Below are 22,957 nucleotides of genomic sequence, written 5' to 3'. Positions count from 1 at the left end.
AGACCAATTCTCCATCACAGTATCTCCCTTGTCAGCCAACAAGATACCCATTCCCCAAACCTTTGCAAGCTTTAATTCTGTCCCGTTCTTGAAAAATCTTTACAGTCACTTTCTACCAATATTCTTGAAAGATCCACTTCAGTAAAAACAGTTCTACGTGCTTAAGTCTAACTTAATTCAGCATATCATCAAAGCACCCAGTTTTACCGGAATCTGACACTCATAAAACTGTAATAAGCATATAGATATGTTTCCTTATTTATTAATGAATTTACATGGACTACTGTCATTAAAGAACATTTGCCTCTTGCTCTGAGATTTCAGGGAAGAAAATTCTAAACCATACTTTCCTCTTTATATGATGTAATACTGCTGTGTTTTCATGAGTTAAGACAACAAAGTGCAGATAAATTGGAGTTTTCCTGGATATATATTGTTTTATGCTTCATATTGCATTTTAAAATTCATAGATTGAGGGATCTATTTGCCATCAGCTACATCCTATTGCCTTTGCAAGGAGCTGCTGTGACTATTATGCAGGACACTGCCGCCTCTCTGGATTTTCATACCAATAATCTCCTCCTGACGGAGTTTGTCCACCCCCCAAATTCTATCAGAAACTGCTTTAAATATCTGAGCCTGATCTGTGCTGAATATCATCAGTTCAGCTGGTTTTAGGTGGTGCACAGACAAGACATCATGAAATAACACCAGTGTGACCTAAAGCAAATATATTTGTTCATTCATTAGCAAAAAGAATGGGAAAAGAAATTAAAGGCAATGCATGGTTTATTGGACAAATTAAAAGGAGTGATGTGCTATAGCACCAGGAGCAGTAATTATCAATTTTGTCTGAAAAGGGAATAAACAGTCCTGCAGGGCTTTTTGCAGCATCATTTTGCCTCTGTATTCCAGCCAGGCACCAGTCTCCATGGAATCCAAACAGTTATCCAAGCAAATTATTCCTGCTGGGAGCAGGACTTGTCCTAGCAAGCACTGAAGGTCTCGGTGCTGTGGGCCTATCAGGAAGGTGTGTTGGGCTGAAGCGCTAATTTCAGAAGCTGAGGAAGGTCTATCTGTGGTAAACATGAAGAAGGAAAACACAGTGGCATGCACACTGCAAGAGCTCTTACTCCCACCCTGCAGCTCCCTTGGCTCTTTATTCAAATGAAAACACAAAAAAAGGAGAGGCAATTTTAGTGTCACTTCTGAGCTTTAAAAAAATGACGATGCAGAGCAGAGAGGACAGGAAAACTCTAGCACAGTCTCAAAATGAAACCTCTCAGCTTCAAAGATTGAGAAGTCTTCTCAGTAAGGATTAACATTTTCAATTAATAACTTTTATGATAAACTGTTGTGATAATTAAATGAGAATAGAGATTAGGTGTGTAGCAAATGTTCTAGAGAGTCTGTGACTGGAAATTTCTCCATTCTTTTCTCCATGAGCATTCACCAGTCATCCCAGACATTAAAATGAACAGTTAAACATAATCCTGTACAGAACAGCAAAACAGTCATTTAAAAGGGGGAAAAAATAAAAATAAAAACCTCAAAAGCAGTCCTGCAATTTCTATTGAAATAGACAGTCATGTTCATTCAAAACTGGCATCTTCTAGTGGGACAAACCAAGATAAAGATAACCATCAAGAATATCTTTGTTGGATTAATGCTGCAGGTGGGGTCACACTGACACTTTTTTGTAGAAAGTTCTGTGATTAATAAAACTGCTTGGAAAGTGGTTAATGACAGATAGACATCTATTGTATGACCCAAGTTCTTCCTAAATGCCATCTTATTGTCAAAATGCTGAGAGAGAAATTTGATATGATTAATGCTCTTCCTCCCTCCCTCCCTTTCCCCCACACTGATCAAACGCAAGAAGGCTAATCCAGTGGCCTACACTGAAGAAATGAACAATAAAAGAATGATTATGCAAAAGTCAGTCCTCTTACCTTAAGAAAACCCTTTAATTTTACTCATTTTGCACTACAAATAATTAAGGAATATGAGTCAGAGGGCTGGCAGTGACCCCCAAAGATCAGTTAAATCTGTTTCCCTGCTTGAAGACAGAAAAATCCTTCATGGTGTTTCCCAACACGTGTATCTATCTGAGCCTTTTAAAGACCCACAGATAGGGTCTCTTGCAGCATCCCCAGCCACCTGCTCCGACATTCCATGGTCAAGGAAAAGCTTTTCCTTACAGCTGAGCTAAGTTTTCATTTCCATAATTAGAATTTCTTATCCCATCTGCCACCAGCATGGAGAAAACCTGCAGCTTCACCATTATTTTAAACTCGCCCAGGGTGACATTTTTCGTCAAAAGGTGTGATCCCAGCAACTGGCTGCATATCCCTGCTGTGGCCCTTCTGATGACTCCAGCGACTCAACATCTGTCAGCTGAGCTGCTGATCCAGCTGAAAACGAATTGACAAAAACAACAGGGTGGTTCTGAAGCAGATCCATGGCTGCAAGGTAGCAGGAGGTCAGCTTGAGGGTTGAAACTCCTGATGTTGCTGCCACCAAGAAAAACCTCTCTGAAGCACCAGCCCAAGATCCTTTCCCACTGAATTTCTACCTAGACAGCTGTTTTTCATCCCAGGTTTAGACATCTGATTATTCCTGAGTAAGCCCTAATTTTCTCTTGTCTCTGTTTATTAGAGCCATTATCCAGAATAGTGCTACATATCCATAACAAAACCATATATCCAATCATCCTCAATCTCCTGCCATCCAGTATTCAGGTTCCTCCAAGCTCTTAACATCTGCAAGTTTAATAAAACTCCCCTCTATCACGTTCTCCTGATCACAATTAAAAAATTAAAATCATCAGTATTACATCCGGATAAAACAGTGAGTTGGTTAATGCCTCTGCAATTGAGGACACCTGATAAACATTTTAATAAGAAAAAAGAAAAGAAGAGAAAGCTGGTGATGTATCACTCAGTTACAAATTAGGCCTCACTCCTAACTCATCAGCTGAAATATCAGAACAACTGCAAAACAAGCACAGCAAACACAGCAGTCATGTGTGATAACGAGCCCAGGTTCTCAAGAGAATTGGCTTTACTGGTTCCTTTCTCAGACTGGCCATGATGGATCTCCAGAGAGATGCAAAAAGTACAGTGTCTACTCTTATTATTTCATTGCAGCTACAACAGTTACAAGCCACAACCTGCAAAGAAAAAAGAAAGACCACCTTTCAGGAGGAGCAAAACCAACCAACGTTTGATAGGAAAGTCCTGCAGTTACCTATGGACTAAAGAAAATCAGCTTTCAGCCATGACTATCACTGTCTGCATTCAGTAGTGATCTCTTAGCTGTTACAACCTCTGTGATTCTTCAACATAAGATGTTATTAAGGCCAAAAGCTACAGAAATCCTAAGAACATTTTCTTCATGTTAACACCAGCAAGGGCCTCTATGGTCTCCATGGGAAAAATGGAAACACCAGAGAAAACTGTGAAAGACACTACACAAATTCATTTCTAGCAAAAAAGGAAAAAAAAAACCACAAAAAACAAGCTATTAGAAGTGTTAATTGTGACTACCAGAAGTTTTCTTGTGAAGAAGAAATTTGTTGAAAATTCAAAAGTTCTTATATAAGCTTTGTTTGCATTTTCCCTCATAAAAATCTTCTGATGTGGAATCGGGGAAGTAAAGGAGGGAAGGTGAGGGAGACCCTATCCAAGCTAACCATTGCTATCTGAAGAGCAGTGTTAGGGACATAGGCTTGCTCCTTTCCATCCAAATTCCCCAACCTCCGGGATCAGCAGTCACGCTGCTCTTCCCTTCCCCCACAACCAATATCTACTCTTTCTTCACTTTCTTCATAAACCAGAATTATTTTTTCTTCTCTAAGCCTTGAGAAATGCGATACTAAATTAGATAGAATACTGGCTAATCTGTTAAGGTGTTTCTTGTATTCCTCATGGAGACCAGTTCTTGGAGAGCTGAACTCATGAAGTTAAAATTCATTCCCTGTGGAGAGAACCAATATGAGGCTTTTGTGCCATTTCTCAGCCCTACAGCTGTTGTGCTGTGTAGATATATCTTTAACCCATTCATAATAGTGAGCAGAAGCTTCAGGATTGTGTTCAGTCATTAAATAGACTCTAGAGCAGTTACAAAAAGAAAGAAAGAAAAATAACACTTGTTTCACCTACCTAGGTTAAAATCCTACAGGATGTTTTCTACTAATAGGAATTCTAAAACAAAGTTCAGGCATGTAATTTTCTGTTCACAGGAGTGCAGTTGCTACCTCTAACCACTTCTTCATGTCCCTTCTTCTACCTCAGAGACTTCAAATCAAACACTTCTTGAATATAACAAAATTGCTAAAGTACAGCAGTTTCATTTTAACACCAGAAAAAAAAATATATTTATGATTAGAGCATTATGTGCTAATATAACATTCAACAATTAAAATTACTTGCATCCAAATTTTATTGCCAGTTAATGGCATCTAAAATAATATTGATAACAAATGACGCAGAATATCTTCCCAGAAGTCTAATTCTGATTCATAAAATTGTTTCCTGTACTGGCTTGAGTAATGATACAATATATAATGGGAATAATACATCCCAGTTGTTGACAATTTTCTGCAAGTTCTACATTAGACTTTTCTTTAAACTTCCACAGAAAGCTCAGGAAAGTAAACTTCAGACAAAATTAGTAAATAGGTCTAAAAGGGTGCCTGGAACCAGCTGGTTTTCCTTGTAGTTCTAACAGTACAACAGGGAACACCAAAACAGACTCCAAACTCGACAAGACTTTCACATTTACAATGGTTTTCAATAGATTGCTGTCCAAGCACACCCAAAGGTGGCCCCATTCCAGTGATCACAGCACTGAAGGAGTCCCAACCCTGACGGGCAGAAGTGAGGAGCAATCAAAACCAAAGCAATACAAAAAAAGAAAGGAAGCGGTCAACAAAAACCCAGGTTGCTGCTAATTAGCCTGGTTTTCCCCCAGCCCCGAGAGCCTTCAGAAGTGAGGATTCAGCTCATTTCCACATGCTAGAAGGTGAGCACTTACTGACGACTCCTGGGAGCAGCAGGACATTGGTGAAAACCAAGCGCCGAACAGCTCTTTTTATTGCTCACCAGTTCCATGGAGTACAGCACACACATTCCTCCAGTGGGGAACGTTTTTTATTTTTTGCTGCTCTTCATTCTCCCCTCATGGAACTCTTTAGAAGGAGCAGAGGAGAGGCTGTAACTCCTTTTCAGAGCCAAGTCATTCCGAGCATGCTGTGCATAGCAAATACTCTACGGTTGCCCTCTCCTACTGCACCAATTCTCGCCGGATGCTACAGACAGGGCTCTGTGCAGGCTCTTTGGCTACATTTGGCAGAAATTAGGGTCATCAATAAAACAAGTCATAGCCACAGTGCAGACTCCCTTGATTCACAGCAGGAGGGAATGCTACATCTTAAAGCAAGCGCTGTCATTTCAAATGTCACCCAGTATGTCACCAAATGTCACCTTCCTGGATTTTTTTCTGTAATGACAGTTTAAAGCTATATGTGATGTTTGCTGAACTCCCTGGTAGATCATCTATTATGTTCCACTTCAAAATCAGATGCTAGACCTCCCTGACATCTGGCAAACGATTGCTCTGTAGTTACAGCAGTACAAAATGAAAAGAAACCCCTAACACCTCCCCTCAAACACACACACTCGTGCAGGCACACACATGCTCAGCAAGCCTTTACCTTTCAAAACCAGTTTATAAATGTCTTCTAATCCACACATGCACTTAAAGATCACATCAGGACCTTCACCTTTCACTGCCCATCTTCAATTGATTTGTCTGTTTGTGGTCTTGCAGGGTCACTTCTCTGGGAAGGTGAGCATTTCTCCAAAACCAGAGCTTACAAACTATCTTTTTTTTTTAATGAAAGTTACAGATAGATCTGCAAAATACACAGGGGTTAGAACAGGTGGAAATCCAGATTCTCTCTTTTTAGACTATATAGATGTTTGTAAACAGACACACATGGAAATGGATCTTAAGTACAAACATTTAGAAGAACTAGCACGGGAAAGTTTGCCCCACTTTGCTGCTATTTTTCATCAGTTTACCGTCATAGTAAGTTCTGTTACATATTTTTGAAGTGTTAGTGCTCTTTCCAGTTTACACTGGAACATTCTGAATATCAGTTAAAAAAGCATCAGTAAACCTGGAGTATAAGGAAGAAAAAAATTCAAATGGTTCGTGCACATTTTCACAGGAACTCTAGCAGAATTAAACACGAGATAAAACTCACAGATCTGTCAAGTGTCACACCCCAATCCCATCTGACTTTTCTGCAGTTTTATAGCTAACACCTGTGCTCTGATAATCCTTATTTTTAGCAATTTGTGCTTCCGAAAGTGGTCTAATCTCTTACCCACCTTAGCAAATCTTAAACTGATGCAGGGACACCTTCAATTGCTTTTGTTATTTTTAGGATCGTTTCTAAAGTACCTGCAGAAGAAGTGGGTAGTTTAATTCATGATGCTCTCTGGGTTTATTTCCCAATTAGCTCACTGTTTATTAATGCTTGCTTTTTTATTTCCCCTGAACTTTCCCTATTCTCTTTAAATTCTTAACACTTGATGCTTCTTCAAAGCTGCCTGTGCCAGGTTTATTGTCCTGCCCAGTGTAGGGCTCCTGTCTCTCTGCACTACCCTCAGTGATCAGTGGATGAGTGTAGCCCATCTGTCTGGCTGTTGACATTGAGCCCCTCCGAGCCTCTGTTTTCCTGTTCTATTTTTGTATCATTCAGCAACATGGGTTTTCCTCTGAGGTCACCCTTAAAGGTCCATGTGTCATGTTTTTCATTTCTGCCTTGTCAGGAAAATCTTGCCACTGCATCTATCAAAGTAATCATCAGGCCTTGATGTAAGAGTGTGGTTCCCCTCACATTTTTCATTACCAGATAATTTATTAATATCCTCCTGAGCAATACTAGATTCAGCTTGACAAAACCGCTACCAGCGGTGACACAGTAACACAGCTCTGAGCATTCAGCTTGGCAAATGCCGAGAGAAGAGGTGTCCTTTGACCTCTCCTGCTCCTTAATTCCTCAGCAAGCTAAGAGATTTTGGATCCTGCAGCTCTGGAGGCTTTTGGCTTCGTGCCACTTCGGCAAAGATGACCTGGGCCAGCCTCCTCAGACCAGCCCTTGCAGCACATCTGGCTCTTCCCCCCTGATGCTCTGTCGCTGGCGTGGAATACACACCCATTAAATGAAACAAAAGTAAGCTAAGGATAGGCACAGAAGCAAAAAGCTTTAGTGTCAGGAGTGTTGTTGGATATCAAGAAACAGCACGCCGTCATTTTACACCTCAGGCTGAGCTGCTGACACTGCTCTGGATATTTTCTACCCAAGCTCTGTTCTGTTCCAGCCGCTGCACCCTGCCCACGCGCCCTCCCCACCCCAGCACGCTGCTCCTGTACCAGCCATTTCTCCTGTACCTTTTATTTGCTGGGAAAAGCGTCCTAGGGCCACTCAGGCAGCTCCCTGCTCCATTATACCCGAAATGGGAGCACAGGAGGCCCTCCACAGAAGCGGCTGGCTAATGGCTCTCCGGGTGGACATTAGGGGAGAGATGCATTTGTGACATGAGTGGCAGCTGTGCAGACACCAGTTTATGTGATTCAGCACAGCTATTTCATTAATTGTGTTTCACGGTTCATTTCCTCAGATTACACTCAAAATAAATAAATAAGTAAGAGTACAAAGCTGCTGTGTTCTCTGAACCATCTACCAAACAAAAAGAAGGAAAAAAATGCTCTTATTTTAATTGGCTTCCTACATATTTTTCTGTCTTATGTGCTTTTTAAACTGTAAAGTAAAAAAAATAAAGTAGATTGCAGTTATATTCTGCTGTCTAATTATCTCTTCAGATTTCCACAGAGACTTGGTAACTTAGAGAGCCCTGCTATGAGGAAGCATGCTCTAACAAAAGTGAAATTGTGGAGCATTACCTACAAACATGATGTATCTCTATCTGTTGCTTTATACGTTTATATTTCGTGACTTAAATTTAAAACAAAAACTGTGTGTGAAGTCTTTGGAAATCAACAGCTTTGCTTAAAAACTGATTCTTTATGTATCTTCATAACTGTATTCATAGTGGAAAAGTAATTACGAGAAACAATGAAAAATGCAAATGCAGAAATGGAGAAAAATTGCCTTGATTCACATCAATAATGTGAGGACTCTAAAAAGGCACCTCATGTTGGAGCAGGGAGTGACAGGTGACTTTTTCAGCACCACAAAAACCAACCAGAGCAGCCGACATGGTCATGAATTTATCAGATTAAATGTCATGGGAGACTGTCCTAAAAAATTATTGTTTCATAAGCTAACAGTTTTCACACCAGAAAGTGTAATTAAAAAAAAAATCATCTGTAAGGAGCTTTTGATTGAAACACTGAAACCCTGAGCCAATTCCTGTGGCTATTGCTGGAACCTTTGTCACTCATAGTCAAAAACGGAGACGAATCAGATACAGCAACCTTAGAGATCAAAATCTCTCTATATTTGTTTTTTTCTAAAATCCTTTCCTTAGGAAATTTTTCAGGTTTCCAGAGGAAAAGCTGCACCCAGGAACAGCCTTCAGCCTTGCTGCAGAGCAATCATATGGGAATGTAGGTTGAAATCTTCATTCAAATGTAATCAGAGCATGTTCTAGCTAAAAGTCTTGTTAAGAGAACAACTCTTCATGAGAAAATGCACAACATTCCCTCAGAAAACAGCTACTTTCGACAGGGAAAATACCTAGTCCTTCTTTTTGATTGCTTGTACAAAATATGCAAATACAGAAAGCTCAATGTTTGCAAAAAAAGAAATTGAGAGTGAACATATTTAGAAAAATATGGGGCAGGGAGTCCAGGCAAATGCTGAGTTATAATCACCAGCCTACTATAAATACCCACAGTGTGAGAAAGGCTCTCTCTCCCTCTATGTTTTAGTGCTGCTGCTAAGCACGAAGCTTTTTTGTGGTTTCATTTTAGTAATCAGGATGTCTCGTACTTCCCGGACAGATGGCCATTCACACTTCAGTGCTCACTTAAACACATACGTCAATGATAACAGAACATTCCAGCTCAGAACAGGCCAATATAATCTTCCAAATTCAAGGCTATCTGTCGCTTTTGTTAGTTATATAAAACCAGAGTCAAAAGAAAGTAGGACTGTTCCTATTTGGAAAGATAGAAAGAAAATGGAAAATTCCACCTGGCTTGCTGTCAACACGAAATTCCAGCAAGGCTATTTAAAATGATTTGAGAGGGTTTGAATGTGTAGCCTCTGCTGATCCATTGGCACTTGCTTGTGGGGCTTTGCTAAGAAAGGGGAGCAGCAAATATCAGATTAGAGAACGAATGTTGGGCCTGGCAGGCTGCTCAGAGTCCCCACAAGTGTGTTAATTCTGGATATCCTCTTCAAATCCATCCCACGTTTGTCACGTAATGGTCCTGTGTTTGTCTCTTGAGGTATTGGATGAGCACCAGCACCTTGCAGCTGCACTCCCCAGCACACAAAAGTGGAAGGGGAAGGATCTGCCCGGCTCGGACGCTGATCCCCCACGTTTGCTCAGAGTGGATGCTGTACCTACAGGCATAAAGAGACAAAACCATTTTCTGCTGCTGTCAAGGCAGCATCTTAGACAAGAAGGAAATCATTTAAATTTAATAACATTCTCTTTATCTTCATGGTGGTCTCTATGTGAGAACTGGAAACCTGAAACAAGGGAGGGGAAAAAAAATCTAGTCATGACATTTCTGGGTCCTGCCAGTCACAGGAAGATCCTGTATTCTGCTGAGAAGCTCTGCTTAACTGAGCTTGTCAACAACTGAATTTTTTTTTTTAGTTAAAAATGAACTTTACAGGAAATCTTTTCGGAACTTTGCCAAACCTAAACCAACCTACGAGCCATTTAAAGTTCAATTAATTAGTAATTAGGAGGACAGGATTAACACAGGGGAGCATTTAAGAGACTGTATATGTAATCAGCCAATAACTGCCGACACAGAAACAGAACTGCGACATGGTATGAGTTTCCAGCACATCCACCTAAGTGTGGAAAGATAATTGTAGGAACCCAGAGTGCCGAGAATATTTCCCTGCCTGTTTTTAAGGGTTCTTAGCCCCCTGAACAACACTGTTTTAACCTCCAACCTTGGAAAAAATTACCAACGATCAGACAGGAACTAGAAAATACAGTGGTGGGAATTAGGTGATAGACTACTATGTAAGATTGTCACAGGGTGAAAAATTTAGAGGTTTTGGGCTTCTCTTTGTAGTAAATAGATAAGAGTAAAAAATATCAAAATGGAGGATTGTTGTTGTTCTCTAAACCTTCTTCTCCTTCTTCTACTACTCCATGTTCTGCAGTAAAAGTAGTTTGGAATGACTGGATAGAAAATTCCGCAGTTCCTGCCAGTGTTACTGAATAATTGGAAGGAAAGTGAAAATAATACACATTTTTAGTAACTATTGGTTAAATTATCTTTGAAAGGCCATGTAATTCTTGATAATTAGACTTCACTCCTGCTTTCTGTGCTCTATGCTGTACCTGGGTCACGCTGGTGGCTCAGTTCCTCTGATAAGACTTAATAAACAACTATCCGGCAGCATTGAAAATCAAGGAAAAGTCTCGGTTTATCTTTGAAACTCCTTGCAAGGACTTTTAGAAAATTCTCTCCCATCAGAAGGGATTTGATTTATGGCACAGCCCAGTGTCAATAATGAACATGGCAGTGGCTAAATATTTTATGTTGCCTTCCAGGTGAGTCTTTGGTAAGTCTACTTCTGTAATTTGCACCTAAGCTTCTCACCATAAAGCTAAAGAGGCTCAAGTGGCACTAGAAATTTCCATAAATTTACAATGCTGTTTATCAGCAGTCTCAAAACTATATTTTTCAGAGCACTAACAATAATGGAGACATTTTTTGTGACACACTTGGAGACACACTTTTGTCATGTGTGTTTGCAAAAGAAGATTTCTCATCAATAACCAAGGCACAGCAGTGAACCAACAGTCCAGCCAGAGCCACCAAACAAATGAGTCTTACAAGTGAAAAACAAAGATCATGAAAATCAGCTTGACCCTGATTGGTTCTATCATTCTGAAAGGAAAAACTCTGAAAACTGCAAAATTTAGGGAACATTTTACAAGGGAGTTAACTGAATTTATGCTGCAGTGGCTTACATGGCCAGGAAAAGCACTGCCATCCCACTGTGGAAGTGTAACACTGGTGGTAGTGGAAGCTTGCATTGCAAGAATGCAGTCATGATCCTTACATATGGATCATAAAAGATCAAAGACTTATCAAAAGGATTCAGTATTTTCTGCCATTCCTGGTACAAAAGACAAAAAATCTTTGAGGTAACACAAGTGCAACTCCTTCCCAAGGCACAAAAGACAGCACTGAGTAGCTGGATTTAACCTTAGTCATGTGGTTAGTACTGGAAAAGGCCCCTTAAACAAACTTGTCTTGTCAAACACATTGTGAAATAAAAGAAGAAGGTGACCCAGAAGATCCTTCAAGGCACAACAGAGGAGTGACTTTACAGATCAGCAGCTTTGACAAAGTAGAAGAGCTGACCCAGGATAGGATTAGCTGGGGAGGCAAACGGTGTGTTGTGAGCACCTGATTGAGCTGGAACAAGACAGAAGATGAGAATAAAACACCCTTCAGCTCCTCACAGAAACCACTGCTAAACTTTGAGGGGAACAAGATAAATTTGAAGGAAGAAAATAATTAGCTTTTCTCCTGGAATATAATTCGTAATTCATTCTGACTGAAGAAAAGGCATGTTTTCTTTGTGGAGGAGGCTAAAGGTATCCAAAAATCTCTGTGCCTCACCTTTGTGCTTTTTCTGATTTAAGCTTTCTCTTGTAGCTGGTGGGAGCCTTTGAAGCTGACTGAATGAAGATAAGAGCTCAGGATGGTCAAGATGCATATTCTTTTTACAAATTGTTTGTCTGTGTTTTACAATCAGTCCTCTGTGGTTGAGGCATACGAGGAGATCTGTCACAGCTGGCTGACAGTCCTCCACAGGAGTGCCAGCAAAGCAGAAACTGCTTCTGGGTGAACAATATTAATTTTAAATATAATTTATTTACAGAAAACATTAATCTAAAATTAATTTTGTCATAATTATGAGGAAATAATATCATTCTTCCTGAAAGTAACCAATGACTCACTGTGCCTCCTACCGTAAGTTTTATGTATTTTTCTTATGTAATCTATGGCAAAAATTGGTTAATAGTCACTACAGGCTTGGGTGCAATGGACATCAAATACTACAGCTCTGCTTTGACTAGATCAATCTGTGTAACCACTCAGGAATAGATATTATTTAGATAAAGATTTACTGAATGTTTAATTTGAATTTCTGAGTTTGGGGTCTGTTTGCCTGTTTTTCACTTGCATATGATTTGGCACTACCATGTGGTTTAAGATGGTTTGTGAAAGTTTTGCATTTCCTCCCTGCAAGCTGCTGTTACCTGTAAACATGTATTGAGACATCCAGATGAACAAAGTCAGATTAATAATAGGAGCATTATGTGCTGTGCTTCAGTATCCCTCCTATAAGCAGATCATTACATTAGTAAGCGCAGTCCAGAGCCTGTTTGGCCTCGTCTGAATTTTTCAAGAAGTACAATTTCAGCCGAAGAGAGAGCTCTAACTGCTTGGTAACCTAAATCTAAAGATGGTGATTCACAATCTTTCTCTCCATACAATTAGTCAGCTCACTATGTGCCATCTCAGCACATTCTTCTATCAGTTACAGGAATTTTTTTCAGTCTCAATTTTTTTGTGTACTACCAGATTACAGAATTGCTACTGATGCCTCCCAATTAGGTGCACATTCAGGCTGTGGTCTCTGGCAGTAACATCAGATCGGTTGCTCAGTAGGACACGTGGCTTTTGCTGTGGCTCCTTTTGCTGGAGTCCTCCAGCTCACAGGGAAGGCAGAAGCCAATTCCTCCCACAGTCAGAGCTCTTGTGTTTGTTTGTTGGTCACCTGCAGTTTCAGCCACTGCATTCCCCCCAGTCACAGCCAAAGTGGCCATTCCAAGCCTTCACTTCAGCAGGACTGCTTTGCCTAAAGCAGTCAGTAGCAAAAGGAAGAATTTGCTTGGACTATCAAATTATTCTTTGTGGAGCAGCTCTGTTCAGTAATATTAATGACTGTATAAATAACAAAATAACTTCTTACCATTCTGCAAGATGTAATTCTCTTTTAATACCTGACCTTCTTATGTTTTAATAAACTTATTGAAATTCCTTTTTTAATAATTAAACATTGTAACTATAAAAAGGAAGGAAATGCTTTGGATACTGCTGTGGTTTAAATATCATAGACAGGAATTTTGCCTTTCAAATGTCAGTTGTCAAACATTTTGTTGAACATATGCCTTTCATTTAAAGATGATGGTACCTAACTGCCTGAGCTGCTTTAAAAATATCAAGCTATAGATATCACCAGTGCAGTCCCATTTTTTCACCTTCACTTATTTCATTATAAGTTGTAGAAGATATCCAGGTGGAATCTAACTCAGTACAGGAAAGGACAGCCCCACTGGAGCAAGACTTATTCTGTATTGATTATTGATTTTATATTTGTATTTTGTTAGTGGCCAGGAGACTTGTCCCTTACAAACAACCTAGCACCCAGAATTGCCCCAAAGTCCTACTACCAAAGGAGTTACAACCTAAAAGCCTTACTCTGCACACTCATCAAAATATTTCTCATAGCTAAATATAGAAATGTTTCTAAGAATATTTCTGAGCAAATGGATTGTTTCCTCCCCTGTTTCCTCACACAGTGCACCCCAGAAACCTGGATGCCAGCTTGGTTCCAGGACTGTGAAGTTAACAGATGAACACAACAAGAGCAGCAGAAGCGAGAGCACTGCCTGGGACTCACTGGGGGAGAACAGACCCATTTCTGTCTGGAGAAAGAAATTTGCCTGACACCTCCACAGGTGCTTTGGAGCCATGAGGCAGAACCACAAGGAAGAAAGACTCCAAAGGCTAATGAATCTTTTGGGGGGGAAAAAAAAAATTAAATAGCAAGGTTGTCCACACACAAGTTAAATTAGCTTTGAAAAATCTGTAAACTCTATTTCTTCAGGTAAATCAGAACTCCCAAGTAAACTAATAACAAATGCCAGCATAACACTTTCATGTAATAACTTTCCTTGTAAATGGAGCAGGAAAACAGGACTGGTTTTAATAAGATGGAGATTGGTTAGAAGAAAAATTACCCCAAACTTCCAGACCACTTGTCTAAATTTTATGCAAATATCTGAAGAAACTCCGTGTTTTTTCTTGCTTATGTTTTCTGAAATTAAGTTATACTCACCTTTATTAGAGTGCTTGAATAACGTCTTTTGCTACCTCATACCCTAAGACAACAGTTTGGAAAACTGTGAAGTGCTATTTCAGATGGAGAGGAGTCTCCAAAATCCAATCTACATCCACCTTAGCTCCCTAAAACAGATCATTATTTGATTATCAGACACACATGCCAAGTCATAAATTAATATTAAAGTCAGTGATGGGACCTGAACCTTGATCTGGTGGCTTCCCAGGTGAGTGCTCTGCACTTGAGGTAATCGAGTAATTAGACAGCTTTTCCTCTGAAGGATAATTGCTAATACATGCTAGCTGTTGGAGAGAAGCCCTCCTGAGGAGCAGATATGGGTTTCCTTTTTCATTAAAAAAGAAACTTCACTTTTTCAGTGGTTAACCTTCAGCATATTGAAATGTTTAGTGCCTAAGTTAGATAGAAGTGTTCCTCTGAGTAAGAAACAATTAAATATAGCAGAGAAGGGGGGAAGTAGGACTATGTTTGTGAGACAAACCCAGAGTGACAATTAGCTCAAAGCTGCCCTGCCAGCCATTCTGTTCAGCCCTAACCCACAGGGCTGCAAACCAGCATACAACCTGTGTGGGGGTTGATAAAGGTAGTAAATCCTGTGATGCACAAGGAGCTCAAACAGCCTCACCTACAAGTGGAGTTTGTCAGAGATGAGCTCTGACATGTGCCACATCCCGTGTGTACAAACCTCCCTGCTCACAAAGTGCAACATTTCGGTTTCCTTATTTTCTTGAACTCTCCTCTTGATTTTGGAGAGTCACAAACCTGCTTATATAAATGCACATGCACCTTTATTAAATAGGTCAGCTTCACAAACGTCATTGGAGCCAGACCTGTACTAATCTTAATAAATTAAAATTACCTTGCCCCATATGAACACTGAAGACTTGGCATATGTGATATTTCTGACTGTAGATACTCACAAATTCTGACAGATGAAAGAGAACTGAACATCTTGTGACTACAAATCTAATACCACGTGAGAAGCTCAATTTAGTTGAGTGTGCATTGAAGTGTGTATAAGTTTTCCTATTGACACAAATTAAACCAGGTTTAGAGTCTAAAATCATTTAGGTCTGATCCTGTCTTCCTTTATATCTCCTGTGATCATTAGCATTTTAAAGACTCAGTGTCCAGTGGGTATGAAATGCTGCTAATCTAGTGAGTCTCAGAATACAAATACCAAGATTTCAATTTCTTTTTAGGTATTTTTATTTCCAGAAAACATTTTTACTTTGAGAGGCACAACGTAAGATATATCTCAATATACTACAGGTGAGTGCCTCATATTGCTTGAGAGATTCCATGGCTTTCATCTATCTGGTAACTCTGAATGAAGGATACAAAATCCCTGCAGCCAGATTTCAGTTCTAATGTGAAATTTGAGCAGCAGAGCACCCTTTCCTTAATTCCAATTTTGGTTTTGTTTTTGTTGTTTTGTTTTACCTTCTCTCATAAGTTGCCTATGGCTTCTGTTTCTTTCCTCCTACATCTTTCCAGGCTGAACTGGTATTCCTGGAACTCAGCAATTCCTGTCAATCACTGAGAGTTAAGGCCACTTCCAGAAAATTTGAGCTATCAGCATGGCAGCATTAGTGCTGCAGGGACAAGTGGCATGTCAGCAGTAGTGGATAGAGCCATTTACAAATTGCATTAAAAAAAAAAGAGAGGGTATGATTAGTGACCCCTGGAAACAGAGTGAAAACCCATTATAGCATTTTTGGTTGTCATCCCAGACTGCACAGTAATTTTGACACTCTACAATAATAAAGCAGCTCTTTGTTTTCAGGCTCCACTTGCCCAGGGCACTACTTTGCAGTCAGCATCAACAGTGTGCTGGTCACTGTCTTCTGCAGGGGATGTGAAGTCAAGGTCCTGTCCACAAAGTTATTGAGGGCTGCTCTGGGCTTTTTCCATATTTCAAAACGTTCAAAAACGTCCACTGGTGTTTTCTATTTAAATGTCTGCTGGAATGACCATGGATGCCTGACACTCATCTTAGACTCTCCAAACAGATGGGTACTTTCCTTGAATTTCTTTGCATAAATAAATACCCACAGATACAGAAACCTGACGTGTCATTCTGACAACAAAAGACACAATTAACTTTTTCTGTTTATGTGCTTCCTCCACGGATCTGCTACTACACATCCTGACAGATAATCCCTGGATATCCATGTACCCCTTGGAGAGCAGGTGCCTGGCAGCACGAGTGTGAGGTAAGGCCATGCCATTGCACTGCTGCAGCTGGGAACTGGAGAGACAAAAACACTACGGCCCACATCCTCAAAATTATTTATACATTTGCCTTCATAGATCTTAAATACATTAATGGATTTCAAAACAATGCCTTTGTAATGAAACAGAAAACTGTATCAAACTTTCCATAATCCTGGCTTAGTGCTATTTCCTGCTCTCAGATGGAGCAGGTCTGTCCATGCCAAGTGTGCTGGTTCTGTGCAGGAGCCCCAAGCCCCTCAGCCCATGTTCTGGCACAGGGGAGCAGCACACGTGCAAGTGCTCAGACCTCACCATGGCCAGGGGAGTCAGAGTTTTATGGATTAGAAGGTGCAGAGATGATGATTTCCATTACAACATAAATCAAACAAAGGAGAGCAGCAGTGAGAACTCTCGTTCTGCCACCTCATTTCCAATGTACCTCAGGAAGGACAATTAAAGGAGGCCTTGTGTCTGCATATTCATCAGTCCTTTCGCTGAGGCTGCCAACACGAATAACCGTGGGAGCCACTTGTGGTGCTGGCTGACAACTGTCCTCTGAGAACCTGATCAAGAGCACTGTGACCTACAAAACCTCATTTTGCAGATGGGAGATTTGGGGTCCAGTCTGGGCCTTTGGAGCTAACCTGGCTTAAACTGAAGTTCAGCTCTGGGGCTGGATTAGCTGTGGTTGCTGCAGCACAGCGAGAAGGCTCTCTGGGATAGGAGCTGTCCCTGTGCAGGATGGTGTTATTGAATGTGCTGTGTGAATGTTTTGGAGAGGGAAGCTATTTAACAAATTCTGCATCTTTGTCTGTTGGCAGGTTACAATTCTGTAATTTATTCACCCCTGCTTTATCTGCCAAACTCTCTCCAATTTTTAGTCTATTAATTGAGCACCAACAGTGTACATTATGAGTATCTGCTATCCTTTTGTTTCTGATTCTCCTCTGGGTGAGGAGAGTTCTTGGCAGCCAGTTTCCACTGTGACCACTCAGGCTTCCAAGTTTCACATTAACTTTCTGATGAGCATTCTCTAATAGTCACTAAAAATTTACTGTTTCAGCAGCATTACTACCATTAAATTTACTTGCCTGAATATTCACAGGAGTCAGCCCAAACAACATAAATCCAATATGTTGCTGAATATGAGGTTAAAATGTGTATTAATCTGATAACTTTTTGTTATCAGAATAGGATGGATAACATTTCAGTCTGTCATAGTGCTAATGTTGAGGTACTGATAATATTTTAGTTGGGCAGGCACTGTTTTCAAGGATTTGCAGTCACTACCCCTAATGTTCCAACTGGCATGCACACCATAGTTTTATTACAGTTCATTTATTGACCTAGATCTGAAGAAACTATTGGTTAACATATTAAAACTAACAATAACTATACTGACATATTTCTTCTAACACCTGAAATTGTTTATAATATTGCTAGAATTAAATTTTTTTCAAGGATCTAGGATCCAAAAAGTAGTTTATATAGCAGAATTTGGTTGGGTTTGCCATGATTTGCTTCACCCATGCACATTTTCTGGTGTTATTACTAACCATCCCATTTGGCTGACATTTTAATCTACCTGGCACAGAAAAAGACTCCTCTCTGATTGTATTCCAGAATTGCTGAAAATAATACATTTCAATGAACTCAATATTTATTAAAGGAGCAAACTGTGTTATGATGCTGGCCAAAGAGTTTGCTTTTTTAATTTATCTGCCTTTTAAATTCCAGATGTGCTGGGAGAGAAGGGCTGATCCATGTGCTATAATGACCATTCCATGGGCAAAGGGGCAGTTGCTGACCGGGTCTTAGTGAGGAGTCCAGGATGCCAGCAGGACAAGATGAAACAGAACAGATCCTGCATGAAGGGCAGGGCTCTGTCCCTGCTTTGTGCTCATTCCATTAAGCTGAAATCAGACTCCACAGATCCAGGAGTGAGGACACCAGACATCCTTTATGTTCTGTTGGTGGGGCTGTTGAAGAGTGAGCTCTCATGAGGGGATTATGAGTGGGATTTTTTCTTATCTGAAACTGTTATCTGAACGATTATGCAGTAGAAATGAGCCTTTGGGTTACCCAGTTCCCTGACAGTTTTCTTGGCTTTGAAAGGGGAAAAAACCCAAACCAGTGTTTTGTGCTCACTGTGACTTTCTGAATATTATTATTCCTCTAGGGTTGTTCTGGTTTTACATGATTTCACATTTCCCTAAATTTTCTTTGCTGCCTTTAAATATTACTGTAAATCCCTTCACCCATTTGCAGCTTGGCAAATCAGCTTTTTGTTTAACCCTTTGTGACAAACCTCTTTTAAAGACACTCTTCTTCCTTCCTCTTGCTTTCTAAGTTATCAAACAAGACCCTGGGGATCACTAGGGATACAAGAGAATATTTCACACGAGGAGCCTAATGCCCTGATCACATTCAGGGCTGAGTAATTGCATTTCATGCGTAGTGCATGAACACGTGGCAGAATCTCCTTTTTGCACTGTCAGCTAGACACAGCACCATGGATCAAATTGTTATTTTTCAGATTGCTGGGAATGCTTTATGGAGAGGAATATATATCTGCCAGCAAAGCATTTTCCAAATGAAGACAGAGCATAAAACCACCCCTCAAGAAACAGAGCTGGGTAATGGTGACATTTTGCAGTTTAACTGCGTTTGCCAGCACAGTAATATGATGTGAAGAGCAAGGGTCTTGCATACATGCAGGCAAAGCTGACAGCATCAGCACCCTGCTTGTGCTGGAAAAACCCAGGGGAGGCCCCAGCAGTGCCAGAAGGAATTCCTGCTGGCAAACAGAGCAGCTCCCTCTTTCCAGATTGTGCCAGGATGAGTGGGAACAGCAAGCACACAGACCAGCAGCAGAACCTGCCCTCAGTCTGTCCTGCTCCTCTCCTGCTTCTCTGAGCACTTTTCTCATCTTCTCTTCAAGGAAACAACACCCAGTTCTATCAGGAGCAGCAGACGTGAGCCACTATGAGTTATTTTTTTCTTTTTCCCCATAAAAGAGCAGATAACACCATCACTGATGCAACTGAAGAAAATGAGTAAAAAAGTATGTGTTTTTTTAAAATAAAGTCTGCTGCTAAAAGGGAAAGGGAATAAGGGACCTTGCTACAATGAATGTTTTACTTTATACATCAAATGCTTTAAACCACTTACCCTTTTTTCCTGCAACTTTAAAGGAAGGTTAGAAGTATTTCTAGAGGTGATTGCTTGCCATGGAAGTAAGTGGGTCAAAGACTCTATACTTTAAAAATCTGGATCTTTTCTCATTATTTAACTCCTACCAGTGGCAAAACAGAACTTTCTGAACTCACTTATTTTGTAAATATTAATGTAATAGTCCTCATAGAACCCAACATTTTATCCCCACATTTAAAAATATAAGGGCATTTAGGTACCTAGGAGGAACGTGGCATGGTATTCACAAGCCTGTGATATCAAATTTTAAATTTCTGCAACACTTAGTAAGAGAGACAGAAAAGCAATGACAATTTAAACCAGTGAGAAATGCCAAAGGATGCTCATATTAGAAAACAAGAATTTGTGTAAATCTAGCTCTCGGAGGATAACAGATCTATTTTCACAGTCTGGAGACTGCAAATGGATGTCAGAGGGCTAAGTTCACTTCAGAAACTAAAAAGAAGTCTGTTCACACAGACTGAGTGTCAGCTAATGGCTGAACTGAGACAGGGTTTCTCTGTTTCTTGTCTTGTCATCCCACATTGATGCATTTGAACTTATTTTTCATTTATGGGAAAATTTCAAGATGTCTGTCTGATTACAGGAAGTGTATAAAACTCTTAAATCAGAGCATTAATGCATCACAGTGTAGAATTTTCCCCCCCCAAACAAATTCTCAGAGCTGTAGAGCTGTCCTTGCTTATTTAATCTTTTTTCATGGGCGTATTTTCTGTTGTATTCTCTTTTGATTTCCTAGCAATTCCTAATGTCCTACTTAGTGTTTTGGCAGCAAATCAGCACTAACCTAATGTCTTAAGAGAACAATTTACAATGACTTTAAGATGTCTTTTGTGAGTGGCAATATTTAATTTGGAGCCCATAATGACATTAAAAAAGTTAGAATTACTTTCCTTTCTATAAACAATACTTTGAATTAATTGCCCAATAACTCAATATTAAGTGATCCTCCTGTAACTTTTCCATGTCTGCTATGGATTAAACTGTCCTACATGAATTTCCACCAAGCAAATTTTCTCAGAGAAACTCTCTAAATACACAGCACAAAGTTTAGCACAGAGCCCTGCGAGACCTCTTTAATAACCTCCTTCCACCATGAAAATCTAGCATTTATGTCCATTCTTTGTTTCTACCTTTTAACCAGATGTTAGTTCACAAAATGAACTCGCCCCTCTTAGAAACACTTATTTTGACAAAGCCTTTGAAATTCAGGTTTGTTCTGTTTCTCAGTTTCAGCTTACCCATGGAGCTGCTGGCTGCTGTGGATCTGCTTAGTCATCTCTGAGTGGACATGGCAGGTCCCAAGTGCTGCCATACACCCCAAATTCACTCCTCTGCATAAGAATTAGAGGGGAAAAGTGCTGAGCTGTGGCAAACACACACATGCATGGCCATAATCCTTTCATCAGGGGTCCTGGTTCCAGCTCAGGTAGAGCTAATTTCTTCTCAGTAGCTGTTGCAGTGCTGTGTTCTGGATTTGGAAAGAGAATAGTGTTGACAACACAACTGATGTTTTGGGGTTTGACTAAGTGATGTTTATCCCACCTAAGGGACTTTGTTTCCTTTGTTTCAGGCTCTACCAGTGAGGAGGTTTGCCAAAAAAAACCCCCAAAACTAGGAGGAAGCACAGCTGGTACAGGTGACCCAAACTGGCCACAGAGCATCATGCCCAGTGCATTAACTGGGGGGAGCTACCTGGCAGATCTCCTCAGGGTTTGGGAAGGGAGAATCTCAGCAGGTGGTGAGAAATTGCACTGTACATCACCTGTTTGGGTTTTTTGTTTTTCCTTTTCATCATCATTATTACTATTTACTATTATTATTGTATTTTACTTTATTTTCAATTATTAAACCATTCTTATCTCAACATACAAGAATTACTTCGATGCTCCTCCCCATTACACCTGGGCCAGGGGGAAGAGAAAAGGGGTTGAGGGAGCAGCTGTCGTGTTTCATTGTTTCATCTCCAGCTGGGCTAAAAATCACCACAGTCCACATCAGATGAGCCACCTTGTGTTCTCAGAGTAGCCTAATCCAAGAAAGGGAGAAGACAGATAGGTTTTTGTTGTCTTCTCAGAGAATGCCTCACCTCAAGCACTGATACAGATGTGTTTATCAGAGTCTATATCAGGTTTTAGCTGGCAATTGGTACAACAGGTACCACAGTCCTGGGTGTCTCCTGTGGCTGTCTGAGCCCCGGGGAGCTGGCTGGCACTGTGGCCCTGCTGACAGGGGCTGCCAAGTGTGATGCAGCTGCAGCAGGCCCTGATTACCCATTTTATTGTCTGTATATAGGTTTGAGATGCTGCTCGGCCCCAGAACCTGAAGCAGGGTTTCCCAACAAAAGGTAGAGGCCAGTACTTGATCCAGTGACACCGTATGTCCCCGAGCTGTGATTCTCTCTCAGATACTCTCTGTTCTTTTAGCACCTCCCTGACCAGCTTTAGCCAGACCTGTCATTTGGGTAGAGAAAAGAGACTTTGTTATATCCTGTCAAAGCAGAGACAGGACAGTTCATCTTTGCCAGAGGCAGCTGGCTCCCAATCAACACCCAGGGAGCTTTTCCCCGAGCACTGCAAAGAAGTGTGGGGGGAAGCAGGGGGATGGCAGGACCACAGACAGGGACAGACTTGGAGGGGGAGCACTGGGGACACAAGCAGCTCCCTGAGGGAAGTGAGGGAGGCAGGTTCCTGAGGAACTAGGGGGTGGACAGGGCACTGTTGGAAGGAAGTGGAAAAGGAGATTCCAACACCAGGCAAATGCGCACGTGAAAAGTGTTTGTAATAGAGACATGCAAGGGATTTAAAATGCAAATAAAAAGTGTAGGAAACCAGACTTCATTTTCTGCTGTTCACAAGAAAAAATCATTTCTAATAAGGTCTCCTTGTTAACAGTCTTCTCAGATACCAGACATTTTCAAAGAACTAATGGTCTCTTCATCTACTGCAGATGATTCTTTTTTATGCAGCTGATTGTTAATTCCTACAACTCTTGTAATTCCAGATTCTGAATTAATCTCCATTCACTTTCAGGACGTAACTATCCTATTACTCCTTGAAGTCACTCATTAAATTCACCCTATCTTATTCAAGAAGCACACTGAAATCCTGATGGACACTTTTGTTACTCCTT

At 40.5% G+C, this 22,957-nt stretch overlaps 1 long non-coding RNA gene across 2 annotated transcripts in view; it reads right to left on the bottom strand.

The window, feature by feature from the left end:
• Positions 1 to 1,995: 1,995 nt before the first annotated feature.
• LOC138118550 (uncharacterized) overlaps positions 1,996 to 22,957 on the bottom strand; it is a 219,774-nt gene continuing 198,812 nt past the window's right edge. Inside the window, exons 2-4 of one of the 2 annotated variants that reach the window (XR_011155206.1) lie at positions 21,915 to 22,278; positions 21,067 to 21,296; positions 1,996 to 3,172 (exon numbers count right to left, since the gene is read on the bottom strand). This is a non-coding gene — a long non-coding RNA (uncharacterized lncRNA). Of the gene's footprint in view, positions 3,173 to 20,428; positions 21,297 to 21,914; positions 22,279 to 22,957 lie in introns of those variants that run through there. The other variant, XR_011155205.1, reaches the window with a different exon arrangement.

This window comes from Aphelocoma coerulescens, chromosome 14 (genome assembly GCF_041296385.1).
Source record: "Aphelocoma coerulescens isolate FSJ_1873_10779 chromosome 14, UR_Acoe_1.0, whole genome shotgun sequence".
NCBI classification, from domain to species: domain Eukaryota; kingdom Metazoa; phylum Chordata; class Aves; order Passeriformes; family Corvidae; genus Aphelocoma; species Aphelocoma coerulescens.
The sequence above is the reverse complement of the archived record's forward strand: the minus strand, read 5'-3'. Positions and strand labels throughout refer to the sequence as shown.